Consider the following 16,092-nt stretch of genomic DNA (forward strand, 5'->3'; position numbering starts at 1 on the left):
CACTAACTGAGAAGCCTAATTTGCTAAGCGTTAAGCTCACTTGTCAAAGCTAAAGAAACATGATAAAGTCTTCACCAAGAACATTCAATTATTGATTTTCCTGAAAAAAATAACTGTTTTCTCATTTGAAAACAGGCACAGAATAAAGCCATTCTACTCACTGATTCTGTACTGTCTCTTTGAAACATCATTCCTATTGTAGCCAATCCCTATATCCCTATTTGTAAAGCCGAGAATACTGATATTTTTAATCAACCTGCTCAGACTCATTATGACATATATCTGAAGCATGTGGGATTTGAACTTGGGCCTTTAGCCCTCATGTCGGGACACTACCACAAGATCCCTTATAAATGTTGCTGCCCAGTTCAAAACACCTTTGGCATGTGAAGTGAACATGATAACCACTACACTACAGAAATGCTTTATTAACAGCTCCCTTTACCTGTCCTGCCACATTTCATAATTTAAGAACATATACAATCCAATCTCTCTGCTCCTGCACACATTTAAAATATTACCCTTAATTTGATACCGTCTCTCCATGTTCTTTTACCAAAGTGTTATCGCCTTCCAATTCTCCACGTTGAACATCAGCCATCTAACCAACCACTCCACCAACATGTCAATGTCATTTTATGCTGTCCTGTTCAGTTTACAATACTTCCAAATTTTATGTTGTCCATAAACTTAGCGATTATCCCCACATACCATAATCTAGGTCATTTATCTCAGCAAGAGTCCCACACCAACCCTTGGGGAACTCCACCTAGAACATCTGGATAACCTACATCAGACTCCTGTTCATTGACTACGGCTCTGCCTTCAACACCACTATCCCCTCCAGACTGATCTCAAAACTCCGAGACCTTGGTCTCAACTCTGTCCTCTGCAACTGGATCCTCAGCTTTTTGACCCACAGATCAGTGAAGATAGGCAACTACACCTCCTCCACAATAACACTCAACACTGAAGCCCCCGTGGATGCGTCTTCAGCCCCCATTGTACTCCCTGTACACCCCTAACATGTTGCCAAAATTCCAAACGAATGCCATCTACAAGTTTGCTGATGACACCACTGTAGTGGGATGGATATCTAACAACAAGTCAGTAAACAGAAAGGAGATAGAGGGCTTGGTGACGTGGTGCAATGAAAACAACCTCTCTCTCTCTCTCTCTCTCTTTCTCTCTGTCTCTCAATGTCGGCAAAACGAAAGAACTGATCATTGACTTCAGAAAGAAAGGAGGAGAACACGCCCCCATCTACATCAACAGAACTGAGCTTGAGAGGGTGGACAGCGTCGAGTTCCTAGGAGTGACAATAACCAAACACTTGTCCTGGACTTCCCATGTAAATATGACAGTCAAGAAGGCACAACAACGCCTCTCCTTCCCCAGGCGGTTCAGGAAATTTGGCGTGTCCATAAAGGTCCCTCACCAACTTCCCCAGATGCACCATAGAAAGCACACTGTCCGGGTGCATAACGGCCTGGTACGGCAACTGCTCTGCCCAGGACCGTACAAAACTACAGAAGGTAGTGTGCACAGCCCAAACCATCACGGAAGCCAACCTTCCATCCATGGACTCCATTTACACGGCTTGCCGCCGTGGAAAGGCGGCCAACATCATCAGAGACCCCTCGCGCCTGGGTAATGCTCTCCTACAACCTCTTCCATCAGGCAGAAGATACAGAAGCCTGAACACACGCACCAGCAGGTTCAGGAACAGCTTCTTCCTGACCGTTATTAGACTGATGAATGGACTCTCTGACTTCAAATAACGCTGATCTTGCTCGATATTGTCTCACCTACGTCCTGTGCGCTGTAACCTATACGTCTCCGTCCAAGATATTTTTTCACCCCACGACCTGTACATCCTTGCTTACTATGATCTGCATGTACTGCTCATAAACAAAGCTTTTCACTGTACTTAGGTACGTGTGACAATAAATCAAATCACAAACCTTCCTCCAACCTGAAAAATATCCATCAATTGTCATTCTCGGTTTCCTATTATTCAGTCAATTTTGCATCTACACTGCCACTGTCCCTTTTATTAAATGGCATGTAACTTTCCTCGAGTCTGTTGAGTGGGTACTGTATCAAATGCCTTTTGAAAGTCAATGTAGATCACATCAACAGCCTCTCTCAGTTACCCCTTGAAAGAACTCTCAGGTTAGTCAGACATGACTTTCCTTTAACAAATTCATGCATTCAAGTGTTCAATCCTACTTTGAAGGTCACTATTGACTCTGCATCAATTACAGTTTCACTCAGCATTGCCTAATCCTGACATTCCAAGATCAAAAGAAAATCACAGATTTTCATTCTCATATTGCAGTTACATCTGCTCCAATTATGTTCCCTCCATAACAAGCCCTGCCCCTCAGAGCTACATCCCAACAGAGCACGATGACTGTAAGGAATTAAGAGCTTCTCAGAATGAAGACCATTGTTGTAAAGCAACAAAGTCTGTTTCTGGTATATTTCTAATTAACAGCTGTGTATAAGAATATTGCGCTAATTAAGTTTTCTGCAATGAGTTACCTTTTAGACCTCTGGGGAGTCAGTAAATTAGTGGATGCTACTTATGTATTGCTACCTATAATTTTCTCTTTGCAGCAGACTGTGCCTTACTTGCATTGTTGATTGGCCTGGGGAGTGTGTTCTGAGGCTGCAGTGGGAGTGGGGCATATCAATTGAACACTCCCAGAGTGAATGAGGCGGTATGCATTTTTTGTTAAACAAAAGTGTTAAGGATTACAACGCAGAGCAGGTACATGGATTTAAGGTTGCGATCTAACCGAAAGGTGGATCAGGCTTGAGGGGGCTGAATGGCCTCCTGCTGATCCTAGGTGCCATCCTCAGCCTTGGGGAAGTGTGAAGAAGGGGCGAGATTAACTATTTTAGTGCCACAGAATCAAGTTACATGGAAAAGTTATTCCTGGTCTCCACCGGAAATTAAAGGATAAGAGGCAAACTGGCAAAAGGTAGGCACTGGACAGATTCTTCAAGCGTTGAGTAATTTGTGCATAAAAACATAGGCGCAGAATTAGGCCATTCAGCCCCTTGGAACTGCGGTGCCATTCTCCAAGATGATTATCTTCTACTTCAACTCCACTTTCTTGTCCTTTCCCCATGACCCCTCAAGTCCCTTTGATTACAAGAATTTTATCAACTCTGTCTTTAATATACTCAACAACTGAACATCAAGAAATCCTAAGATTCACAACCATCTCAGTGAAGAACCATCTCAGTCTTAAATGGCTAACCTCTTAGTCTGAGACAGTGTCCCCTTGTGCCCAAACTCTACAATCAGAGAAACAGCCAATTCGCAACAACCCTACAAAGCTCTCACGAAAATTTTATGTTTTGATGAGGTCAACTCTCACTCTTCTAAACTCCAAAGAATATGGGCCCAGTTTCCTCAAACTCTCCTTCATAGGACACTGCCAGAAATCAGCCTTGTGAATATAGTCATGCCTTGACTAGTCTGCAAACAGTAAGAATGCAGACTGCAATCATTATAGATAGAGTAATGTGGGGATCGGGGGTGGTTAATAAAGAGTGGACTCAGAGATTGGGATTAACTCCACATTTTGATGGATGCCCTGATCAGACTGATCTTCAAAAGACTTTGAGAACCAAAAGCCATTCAGCCCAGGATCATGTTGATCTTTTACATTCCACACAAATCAGATTATCCTCTTCCCTATCCTCATCCTTGCATCATGTAGATCTGCTTAATTTCTTTATTCAAGTGAGAAATTTCAAAGTCTAAACAGTTACAATTATGAAGAAAATTTCGACACTTTCCAACTATGTCTCCAAATTTATAACATTTTCCTCTAGACCATTACCAGTAAAGTTATTTGATCACCTCAGACTGACTAAAAAATCTGTTTTCCTGGTCTTTGCTTCCTGTATTTATGATGCCATATTACCATTACCCAAACTCCCAGTGTGTAATTGCTCTCTACAAAGGGTACCAGAGTAAGTTAGACTCCATTCTGAGCATCAAATTATACCAAATCTGGGATTTTAAAAATGCGTTTATAGAATGGTTTTCAGGTTCACCACACATCACAAATCCTTCTTCCATATTATATTCATTAATGGGATTTGGGTGTCGCTGGCTAAGTCAACATTTATCCTTCATTCCTAAGTGTACCAAGATGGCTGTTAGCTGTTTTCTTGATACACTGTGGTCCTTAGCGTTTAGGGACAGCCTCAGTGCTATTTTGAAGACTGTCCCAGGACTTTGACCCAATGACAGTTGAGGGGCTACAATCCAGTTCCAAGTCAGGATGGTGTGTGTGGATTGGAGGGGAACCTCTAGGTGGTAGTGGTTCCACGTGTCTGCTGCTCCTGTCCCTCTAGGTGGTAGAGGCTGTGGGTTTGGAAGGTACTGTTGAAGGAGTCTGGGTGAATTGCTACTGGAAAGCTTCAGAGCTCAAATGCGGTCCTCCAGTCCATAGACAACAGGAACAATATGCCAGGTGCTTTGGGTCAACATGGTTTAAGTGAGCCTTCTAATAGGGAGTGTGGGATATATTTCTTAATTCTGCCTTGAGTGACCAACATTGCTTAACTAAACATTTTCAGACAAGCTTAAATCTACAACAAGTTTCTCATCAGTTTCCACATGTGTGTCACAAAATGCTGTGTACAACAAACAGTTTTGGAGTGCAGCCAATATTCTTATGTAGTCAAAGAAACTGTTATTTCATGTACAATAAGGTCCCACAAAGAAAACTGACGTGAGTAACCGATTAATCCATTTATTTTTGCAGTGGCGTTTAAGGAAGTCAGCTCTTCACAAGCAATGAGACATCTTGATTACTGCAGAAAAAAGACATTTTGCAAAAACATTTCAGCATATACTCTTAAGAGCACTCAAATAAACCTTGGCAGTTAACTGTCAGTCATCATCTAACTGATGCATTCTTGACATCAATGCCTCTACCAATCAGTGTTCACTTGCTAACAAATCAGTGTTCACTTGCTAACAAATCAGCACTCTTCTTGGGCAATATAGAAACATTCTTCCTCTTCACATTTCCCATTCACAAGAATACCAAAGTGCAAGGCAAAAAAAAAAATGCTTTTAAAAAAGTGCTTTTTCTCTGAAATACTAAATGGACATCTTTCAATCTACTTGATCCATTGGAAAAGACAGATGGGAGCCATGGTTTAACTTCTTATCGGCAACGCCATACAGCAATTACTCAATGTCAACTGAGATTGCATGCTTAAGTCCTACAGTGGGTCGTGAACTGACAATCTCCTGACTGAGAGACAACGATGCAACAAACCAAGTGAAGCTGAATCATATCTGGAGTCAAAAGATCTGTTCTTTGGGGAGAAGGAGGAAACAAAATAGCTTACAATGGAAACCAATAAAAACCGCTTAACTTCATGTAACCTGTCAAATTACAAGATGGAAATGACATTGCAATCCTCACAGGAATAATTGGGAGAATCATCCGCCTACGATATCAGGTGTCAGCACTTAAAACCCTGGCAGTGCCAGATATTGTCAAATTATGACTTATATTCCATTATATTCCATTAATGTCTTTGTATTAGATACAATAAACCTCCAGAGCAACATGAGCAACACAGTCGAGGCTGCTGTCTTTCAGAAGAGACATATAAACTGAGATGCCATCTGCCCTTTCAAAGGGGCAAAACAGATTCCCTTTCCAAGATGAGATGAGGAACTGCTCCCCAGCGTCTCAGCTAACGTTTATCGCTCAACAACAACACAAAATCAGATTGTCTAGCCATTATTACCTCGCTGCTTTTGGGAGCTTGCTATGTATAAATCAGATGCTATTTTTTCCCTATGTCACGACAGGTTTCCTTGGGCATACCTTAAAGACATCTAGGCTAAAAAGTTTATTTTCTCTCTCCTGGGAGGAGGGGATGGGGCAGTGATTCTCATTTGAGAAATTCCCACGATGCCTGCACACTGCACAAAGCCTCGATTCAGTCCAAGCTTAAAACTTCTCAATGCCTTTGATCCCTCAGCTAATGTATTTCTGATCTGTCTCTAGTCTTGCAAGAAAAATCCCAAGTTAGGAGCAGCCTGCAGCTTCGTGGAATGCTGGTTTCCAAAAAGAGCACAGCACTCCTGCTCCTTGATGATTCGCACTACAATGACAGATCGCTTCATGCCTTCAAAATCTGTGAAATTAATTTTCATTTGAAATGAAATTGGAGACTAAAAAGACACATCTCAATCAGCCTGGCTTGACAGCAACAAATACAGTAGCACACTGGCGATGTGACCGTGTTAGTAATCTACAGAAGCCAAGTTCACAGCGGTTTTCAGTATTAGAATTCAGTCTATCATAGGCAGCAGCGGGGAGAGAGAAACAGAGTTACTATTTCAGGTCCATGAGCTTTCATCAGGACTGTGTTTTTCTCTCTCCACAGAAGCTGCCTGATCTGTCGACCAGCCCTAGTAATTTCTTGCTTTATTATCAGTATCACTGACGCACAGGACATTTGCATGGTATTAAAGTTGTTTTGTAATCCCAGAAGCTGACCATCCAAATCTAAGACTTCCAGATAAAGTTGTGACGGCTTTAAAAAATGTTAAGTAATCACACTAAATTCCAGCCCACACTCTTACACTCTAGTGCATATTCACTGTGCCCTATCATGTTAATGATTATGGTCTATTCGTCAATTGCTCACCAGGGATTGATTAACTCCTCAGTTAGTTCATTTTAAACAGTAAATACATTACAAGTTATGATATTGACATGACAGCAAGCCAACCAAGCCCTGTTTGATAAAAACAGAAAATCCTGGAGAAACTCAGCAGGTGGGGCAGTGTCATTGGATTCAGAAACAGAGTTAATGTTTTGAGTCTAATAAGATGCTTTTTCAGAACTGAAAAGGAGGGCAGGGGTTTGGTGGTTTTAATACTGTTGACAGAGAAGGAGGAGGAGCGAGTGGAACAGATTGTGAGGATGTGAGAGCAAAAGACAAAGGGAATGCTAATGACAGCAAATGGATGAGAGATGTAAAACAGATGCGTTTTTATGCTGCTGACAGATTCCTGTGTGTGTGCCTTACAAACCAACAGCTGAGTAACTGACAGGCAAAGTTGCAACACAGTATTTCAGGAATCAAAACTAGCATGTGGCCACTCACCCCTTGAGTTTACTGCAACTCAAGGCAGCCAGGGCTAGGTCTGTTTCTTAACTGCATTTTCCTGTTTGGATTCTGCATCCTGTAACACCCCTCGCTGAAAGAATTTGTCTCAATTTAGAAGCTTTAAGTAACTCCCTAGCCTAACAGCAATCTTTTTCCAGTGGTTTGGGGAGGGGGTCGGTGGGGTCGATATTTGTGAAGAGCAGCTTCTGGATACCACCCTTGAATGGCATGACTAATTTTCAGGCTTTGTTCTGGACTCTCCCAACCTGCATTAACCCTATCAAAGACATTAATAACCTTAAACTCCTCAGTTAGATCATATTCCACCTTTTCAGCACGATCCTCAAAAGATTATCAGGCCAGGCATCCAATCTTTTCACTTGAAAACGTCAAAACGGAGAAACGGTTTTTCTCTAATTAACAGTTACACACTGAAGACGGGAGATGAAATTAAGGTGCAGATGAGCCTTCACTTACTTGAATGGTGGAACAGATTCATGGGGCTGAATGGCCTCCTCAATTACATCTTACAACAATGTGATTAATGCCCTTTATACATACCGGAAAAGTAGCAAGCTATTGCACCTCCCAGTCAGGAACCACTTCAACTCCCCCCTCCCACTCCTTGGACGACATATCCATTCTGGGCCTCCTCCAGTGCCACAACGATGCCACCCGAAGGTTGCAGGAACAGCATCTCATATTTCGCTTGGGAACCCTGCAGCCCAATGGTATCAATGTGGACTTCACAAGCTTCAAAATCTGCCCGCCCTGACTGCATCCCAAAACCAGCCCAGCTCGTCCCCACCTCCCTAACCTATCCGTCCTTTCTCCCACCTATTTGCTCCTTTATCCATCTTCTATCCGCCTCCTCCTCTCTCTCTCTGTTTATTTCAGAATCCCCTTCCCCTCCCACATTTCTGAAGAAGGGTCTAGGCCCGAAACGTCAGCTTTCCTGCTCCTCTGATGCTGCTTGGCCTGATGTGTTCATCCAGCTCTACACCTTGTTATCTCTTAAGCTATTGTATTAGGCTGCTCCCGTGTAATCAGTCACAGAAAAACTTCACATGCTTAGGATTTTTCAGTGCAAATAGAACGCGGTGCAGCGATATTGCTGAAAAGTCCACATGTGCTCCACTTCTCATTTTGGTTACAAACAAGTCAAATTTGGCTTTGAAGACTCACACATCTCTCTGTTGATTCAGGGACAACATTCCGTAATTCTTAACACTGAGATCAAAGACCCACTGTGCCCATTCCCACATGGCCCTGCTCTAGCCTTCAAACAATGTCGGAAAGTCCCTATATCAAACAAGAGGACAGCACAGCAGCAATGAAAGCAGTGGTACATGGTGGTTCAGTTAAGTGCCCTGTGAGTGAACTGAAGGTAGCTGATCTGTCCCCTAGGGTTCTGTTATGACAAATATAAACCACTCAAAGCTTCCCTCTTGCAGTTTATGACACTGAACATGTAGCCCATTATCTTCTCCTTAATTCCTTCAGCTAATTAAGAACCAAATTGAGTCATTGACAAAGCTGTGAATTGTAACATCTTGACCCATGACTGCTCTGCAAATTTGATGGGAAAAAAACCATCCAACCAAACACATCAGCATCAACAACACACAGATCCAAACAACCAATGTCCTATATTCTCCACAAGTGCTGCGTCTACTCAAATCTCCCTTAATTACTTACAAGTCCAGGCCAGCCCTATGGATTTGGTGCTCAAAGCTGTTAATTTAATGAGTTGTTGTCCTACCTTTCAATGATATCAGCAATCACGCAGGCAAACATCAGGAGTCCTTCAGGCATCTGCAGGGCAACTAGGTAAGACATGGAAAAGAGATTTTGATGAAAACACCATTGCTTGGTTTTGCTGGTTTCTATTTGTATTTTCAACATGTGCTAAGTGTCTGTGACAGGGCCAGTTGAAAATGCTTGATTCTTTCTCCCGACATTGTCACTGCATTCAAACTAACTCAGGGTCTTGCAATGCAGTGGTACAGTCCATACCTCTGGGCCAGAAGGTCTATAATATGCCAATGTGTTAGAAGTTGTCTGACCAGGCTGACTAATTATCTTTTACTTCATGTGACACCTTCCTAGGACATGAAATCTACTAGCTTGTTGTGTACCAAACCTGTCACCTCTTCCAGTGAGAAGGACAAGGGTAGGAGATACATGGAACACCATGACCTGCAAGTTCCTCTGGAAGGCACACACCATCCTGATGTGGAACTATAAATCACTATTTCTTCACCATCGCTCAGTTAAAATCCTAGAAACGCCCCCCACACTTAAATTCGGTTACAACATTGTGGGTCTACCTGCACCCTTAAGTTCAAAAGGCAGCTGACAACCAGTTTCCCCAGGGCAATTAGGGAGAGGCAATAAATGTTGACTTTCCCAACAACATACACAATACGTGAACAAAAGATTTGCTCTTTCCATCCAAGAATGTCTCACAGAAGATCAATAGAGCTCATAGACCTGTTCAAACGTTAGCCCTACTGAGCTACGTCACATTCACCTGGGATATCGTGCTGCTATCATTGATTGCAAAGAAAGAAAATGTGTCACTCACACTGAAATTTCAATTTGCTGAGAATGACACAGATTATAGGGGAGACAAAGATTCCTCACCCGATTTGCAATATTTACAAAGCAATGACAAAGATAACAGGTTACAAATGATAATATACCTTTCCTCGCCTGTCATGCCAATCACCAACCCGTTTAACTGTGTAACTGCAATTTCTCTTTCCACCTCCACCAATAACACACTTGAATGTAGCAGACTTAACATGGAACAACATCACAAGCTTCTTGATCAAATATGGACATCAACTCAACAGAGATATGAGATGTTGTTGACAACAATATCAGAGGCAACTTCAGAGGGTCTAAAACACCAGAGACAGTAGTCGTTGAGGAGGAAGTTATTTTCATTTCTCCATTAGGATTTTTTTAATGTTCATTCATTGGGCGTGGATATCACTGGCCAGGCCAGCATTTATTGGCCATAGAGAATTTAAGAATCAACCATATTTCTGTGGGTCTGGAGTCACACATAGGCCAGTCCAGCTAGGAACAGCAGATTTCCTTCCCTAAAGGACGTCAGTGACATTTTGACAACAACTGATGATAGTTCTACAGCCACCATTACTGAGACTAGCCTTCGATTCCAGATGAACAATTTGAAATTATTAATTATTTGAATTTTAATTTTCAACAGCAACAGTGGTGGGATTTGAACCCATGTTCCCAAAGCATGAACACTGCTTTCTGCAACACTAGTCCTGTCACGTAACCAATATGCCACCATCTCCCCTCCCAACAAGTGTAACCAAGATTACAAATGCTAATATTGAGATCTAGATTTGTATCAGTTTAGCAAATGAGCAATTGGTACGAAGACTGTGTTCTTAACTCCAACCCAGTTACAGTCATCCAAATCCATTTGGTTGCATACTTAGACAATAAGATAAAGGAGCAGAATTAGACCATTCTGTCCATCATTAGTTGCCTGTCACAATTCCCAAACAACAACTGACCAAATGTTCCACAGAAAACAACGAACTCAAGTTCGAATAAAGATCCACAGTACTTTTGTGATTTGCAAATGGTGCGGGAGGGTCCCGGGCCGCGGGAGGGTCAGGCAGACGGTCCCGGGCTACAGAGACTGGGTAGCTGAAGGTAAAACCACACAAAATTAATACACTTTGGTTAAAGATGTCCTGGGATGCGGCTGAAGCTCAGTGCCATAGACACTGGCCATTCCCTTCTCCCTCCGGGAGATCTCTGCTGCCCTCTGGCGAGGGCCTCCTGCTCATTCAGATTTCCATCACTCCATCACCATCACCACCCTTTCACCATGTTAGACACTCATATCTGGCATTACCTCCAAATACCACCCCCCACCAATTCGCTTCTCCTAGAGCGATCACAACAGGGGAGCAGGCCATTCACCCCATAGTATCCATGCTAGCTCTCTGCAACAGCAATATGGCTAATGCCATGCTCCACAACCCCAGGCCCCAGCCTTTTCTGTTTAGCTCTACACACCTCCCTCCCCTTTGTTTCGCACGTTGAACCCTACCTTGTTAGCCCAGTGGTCAGATACTCAAGGATTTTCTTACGTACATCAGTGTTAAATTATGTTCAATAATCAAGGTTTGTGAAGCACTTTGGGTTTTTTTTTACATTGAATGCACCACATGGATTGCAGTGGTTCAAGGGGAGTGCCCACCAGCATCTTGCAAAACCATTCAAGGATGAGCAATAATTGCTGGTCTAGTCAGTGCTAACACACATCCTGTGAACTAGGTTACTGGAATAAACCTGGAATATACACAAAGCTTGAACAAAATGTACCCAGGGTACCACAAACCTATATATAGGCTTTTCACTGTTACTTCTCATCTCTGTGCAAACACTGAAATTTGACATCCACACGCCTGGACTGGAATTTAATTCTGTTCTCGAAGGTGCCAATTGTGAGACAACGGTCACAGCTGTGACTGGCAGGTGCTACATGCTGGCAGCCAGCAGCCAGGAATATTGTACAGCACACAGAACTACGTATAGGAACCTGACTTTCAACACGGAAGTGCAGACCAGAGGTGCGCATACAACCCTACAATAGAACACTTCATACAATCCTCTGTCATCCTGGAAGAGAGCAGACACATGTATGGTATGCTGTGGTTTAACACAATGTGCAGAAGGTACTCAACACATTTTCTCATAACATACAGGGATGATACATTATGAGATTGTTAATATAAAGAAGGTATACTGTCAAAAGAGATGATATATGCGGGAGGACAGACGCAGAGGGGGCCCGCTGCGGGAGGACAGACGCAGAGGGGGCACATTATGCGAGGACAGACACAGAGACGGCACATTATGGGAGGACTGATATAGAGGGGGTAAATTGTGGCAATGCAGATACAAGGAACAAAGGGGGAGCACTTAACAGTCTGCAATATAGCACACACCCCTCCCAATCAAGGTTCCTTTCTTGTATTTACAAAGGCCTGGATCTAACGCCGAGCCGCAGTGGAGCTGCAAGCCTGGTCGGCTTGTCCCCAGGGCACACAAGGAGCAGAACAAGCCAGCATTAACTTTCCCTCTCACTGCCCAGTATGGGCTCACTGACATTCACGGTCTAGGCTCTCATATCATCTCACATTCTGAAAACACATTTTAACACAGTTAAATATCCCAAGGCACCTCACAGGATCAATTAACAGACAAAGTTTGGCACCGAGCCAGGTGACAGGATACAGATCACCAAAGTCTTGGTCAACGGGGAAGGTCTTAAGGATTATCTTAGAAAGAGAGAGAGGAAGGTTGAGGAAGGAATCGCAGGGTTTGAAATGAAATGAAAGTCACCACAGTCATAGAGTGATATAGCACAGAAACAGACCCTTCGGTCCAACCAGTCCATGCCAAACATAATCCCAAACTAAACTAATCTCAGAGATAGTAGGAACTGCAGATGCTGGAGAATCTGAGATAACAAGGTGTAGAGCTGGATGAACACAGCAGGCCAAGCAGCATCAGAGGAGCAGGAAGGCTGACGTTTCCGGCCTAGACCCTTCTCCTGGCCCATATCTCTTCAAACATTTCCTCCTTATGTACTTATCCAAATGTCCTTTAAATGTAGTAATTGTAACCATATTCACCACTTCCTCAGGAAGTTCATTCCACACATGAACCACCCTCTGTGTAAAAAATGTGCCCCTCATGTCTTTTTTAAATCTCTCTCTCCTCTCACCTTAAATATGTGCCCCCTAGTCTTGAAATTCCCCATCCTAGGGAAGAGACAACTACCATTAACTCTGCCTATACCTCTCATTATTTTATAAACCTCTCCTCTCAACCTCCTATGCTCCAGTGAAAAAAGTCCCAGCCTATCCAGCCTTTCTTTATATTTTATAGTCTTACAGGAAATGCGGATTGTGTGGGGAAAATGGCATTAAGGAGACGATCAGCCACGATCTGATTGAATGCTGGGCTTGGTTGGCTGAATAGACTCTAGTTTCGAGTGCTAATTACTAAGGCATCTTTTACTTTCATTTAAAAAAAATCTCCGGTTATTTCTAACAAGTATTCAAGCAGCTTTGATAAGATGTTCACACCTCATGAGATTGCTTTAATTAATTAATCCCCAGCATTTACCATTTTAAAAGCTCAACTCAATCTGCTTTGAGAGCCTCAAAGATATGGTTCTTTAGCTACACTGGCTCATTGTAAATTATTGTCCTTGTGCTCGTCTCCACATGGCCTACTCCTCCCAATCTCTGTAAACTTCTCCAGCTACACTGCCATCCCACCTCTCTCCAATTCTGACCTCGTGTATATCCCCAACGTTTATGCTTCCAACAAAAACAGCCTGCCTTCAGCTGCCTGGCCCTTAATCGCAGACATTCTCTCCTTAAACATGTCCATTGTTAATCACAGGTATGCACATTGCTGGAATACAGAGAAAGGAGCTTCACTCTCTCCGTGTTACAACTAACCTGGGAATACTCAGGAATGACAGAAAGTGGAGAATTCTTCTGTTCCCCCAACATGGGCAACCACACCTGACTCCACCACCCCTCTAGTAAACAGATACTTGCCTTAAAAATAAAGAAAATTTAATCAAAATAGAAAACATCGGAAGTGCACAGAGTGAAACAGTGAATATTTCAGGTCTGTGATCTCTCTCCATAGTCATGGTCAGCCAGACCTCCACTGGTAACACTCTGGTCTCTGAGTTAGAATGTTGTAGATTCAAGTCTAATGTGAGACTTGGATAGAAAAACCTCCAGAGCAGCACTGAAGGAGTGCAACACAGTTGGAGATGCTGTCTTTCAGATGACACAGTAAACAGAGGCCCCATCTATCTTCACTGGGGGACACCAATTCAGAGAAAAGCAGGGGAGTTAGGTCTGGCACTCTGCCCAATACTGATCCCTTAAATCAACATCAAACAGATTATCTGGTTATTGCCATGTGACTATTTCAGGAGGCTTGCTGTGCACCAGTTGGCTGACATGCTTCCCATATTATGGCAATGAGTGTACTCCATGACACCTTCAGTAGGCTGCAAAGCTTCTGTAATCATGAATGGTGCTAAATAAATGCAAGTCTTCCTTCCATAGGATGAACAAAGCAACAAAGGTGTTAATAAAACACACGAGACAATTTGTTCACTGAGAAACAATCTAGTTAAAACAAGGACAAAGAATAAAGAAACTAATGGAACTCCAAAATATTGCAACTATTGATCCTTTGTTTAAAAAAAATGTAATTTTCTCCTCCCAACTACCCTAATCACAGAGAAACAAAACTGCTCCAGAACAACCATCCTGAAGCTTGTTGTTGTGAGAAAAAAAAATCACTTCAGCAAACACAACCCACCTGTGAACTTCAGACAGACAGCTCTTGATAAATCCATTAAATTCATCAGAGAGTTGACACTTGAGATGGCAATCTGATCACACAGGTATTAGGAAAGAAAACAGAGAGACTTAACGTGTCAAAGAGCCAAAATCCCTTGACACAAACACCGCAAAAAAAAACAAAAAAATTAATAATTTCTTTCTCTCTTGACTTGATGGCTTAGTGGGTAGTGTCCTCATCTCTGAGTTAGAAGGTTGTGAACTCAATTCCTAGCATCAAAAATGTAGATTCCAGTAGCGAGGGGGTGCAGCATTGTCAGAGGCCCGGTTACATTAACCAAGGAACTCCCAGCAGTCTTCAGCCAAACAATCCAGGTCAGCACTGACCATCCAAACAAATAAATGAAGCAGCACGGTGACTCAGTGGTTAGCATTGCTGCCTCACAGCACCAGGGACCCAGATTCAATTCCACCCTCGGGTGACTGACTGTGTGGGGTTTGCACGTTCTCCCCATGCCTGCATGGGTTTCCTCCCAGAGTCCAAAGATGTGCAGATTAGGTGGACTGTCCATGTTGAATTGTCTGTAGTGTTCAGGGATGTGAAGACTAGGTGGATTAGCCGTGGCAAATGCAGGGTTACAGACATAGGATAGAGAGTGGGTCTGGGTGGGATGCACTTCAGAGGGTCAGTGTGGACTCAATGGGCCAACTGGCCTGCTTCCACACTGCAGGGATTCTATGAATCTAGGACAGCAATTGGAATTGGGTGGGGGACATATTTTAAGTTCCAGGCCAATGGGTAAACAAGGGGCAAACTGGTACAATGATTGACTTCACTCAGGCCTCTGTCACACAATTACATTTGAAGACTAAGTACTCACAAGATAGGAACAGGAGTCAGCCATAGGAACTCAAGAGCCTGTCCCATCTTTCAATAAGGTCATGGCTCATCTTCCACCTCATCTTCCCACTCGATCCCTCTAGATTCTCTTAGAATCCAAAAGCCTATGGATTTCAGTCCTGACTATACTCAGTGATGTTGGTAACTGTCTTCTTTCTCAAATAGTTGTAGAAACTCTCTCTCTCTCTTCATTTTCCAGCTAGTTTTTTTCTCATACTGTAATTTTCTCCTTCTTATTAATCCTTTAGTCATTCCTTTCTGTTTTATATCATTCACTATATTACTTTTATATGTTATATTTAAATATTTCATATGTTAAAGTACCAAGATGGCTTTAATTTAATATAATTTAAATGAATGTACATTGAGTGGTCATTTATCCAGTTGTGTAAACCTGGATTTATTTTAGCCGATCTGATCTAACCTGCGCAAGAGCAAGGTTATCAGCCCCATTATCCACCCTAACCGGCTGAACAACAGTTCATCGGAAGACCTGGGACATGTTATCAGGTTGAGGTTTTCTGGAAACCTTCCTAAGCCATTTTCAGCAGAAAATGCCTGTTACCGTAAATGCCATGTGCTTTTTCTTTTGGAGATAATAGGAACTGCAGATGCTGGAGAATC

This window comes from Rhincodon typus, chromosome 26, assembly GCF_021869965.1.
Source record: "Rhincodon typus isolate 14 chromosome 26, sRhiTyp1.1, whole genome shotgun sequence".
Taxonomy (NCBI): Eukaryota; Metazoa; Chordata; class Chondrichthyes; order Orectolobiformes; family Rhincodontidae; genus Rhincodon; species Rhincodon typus.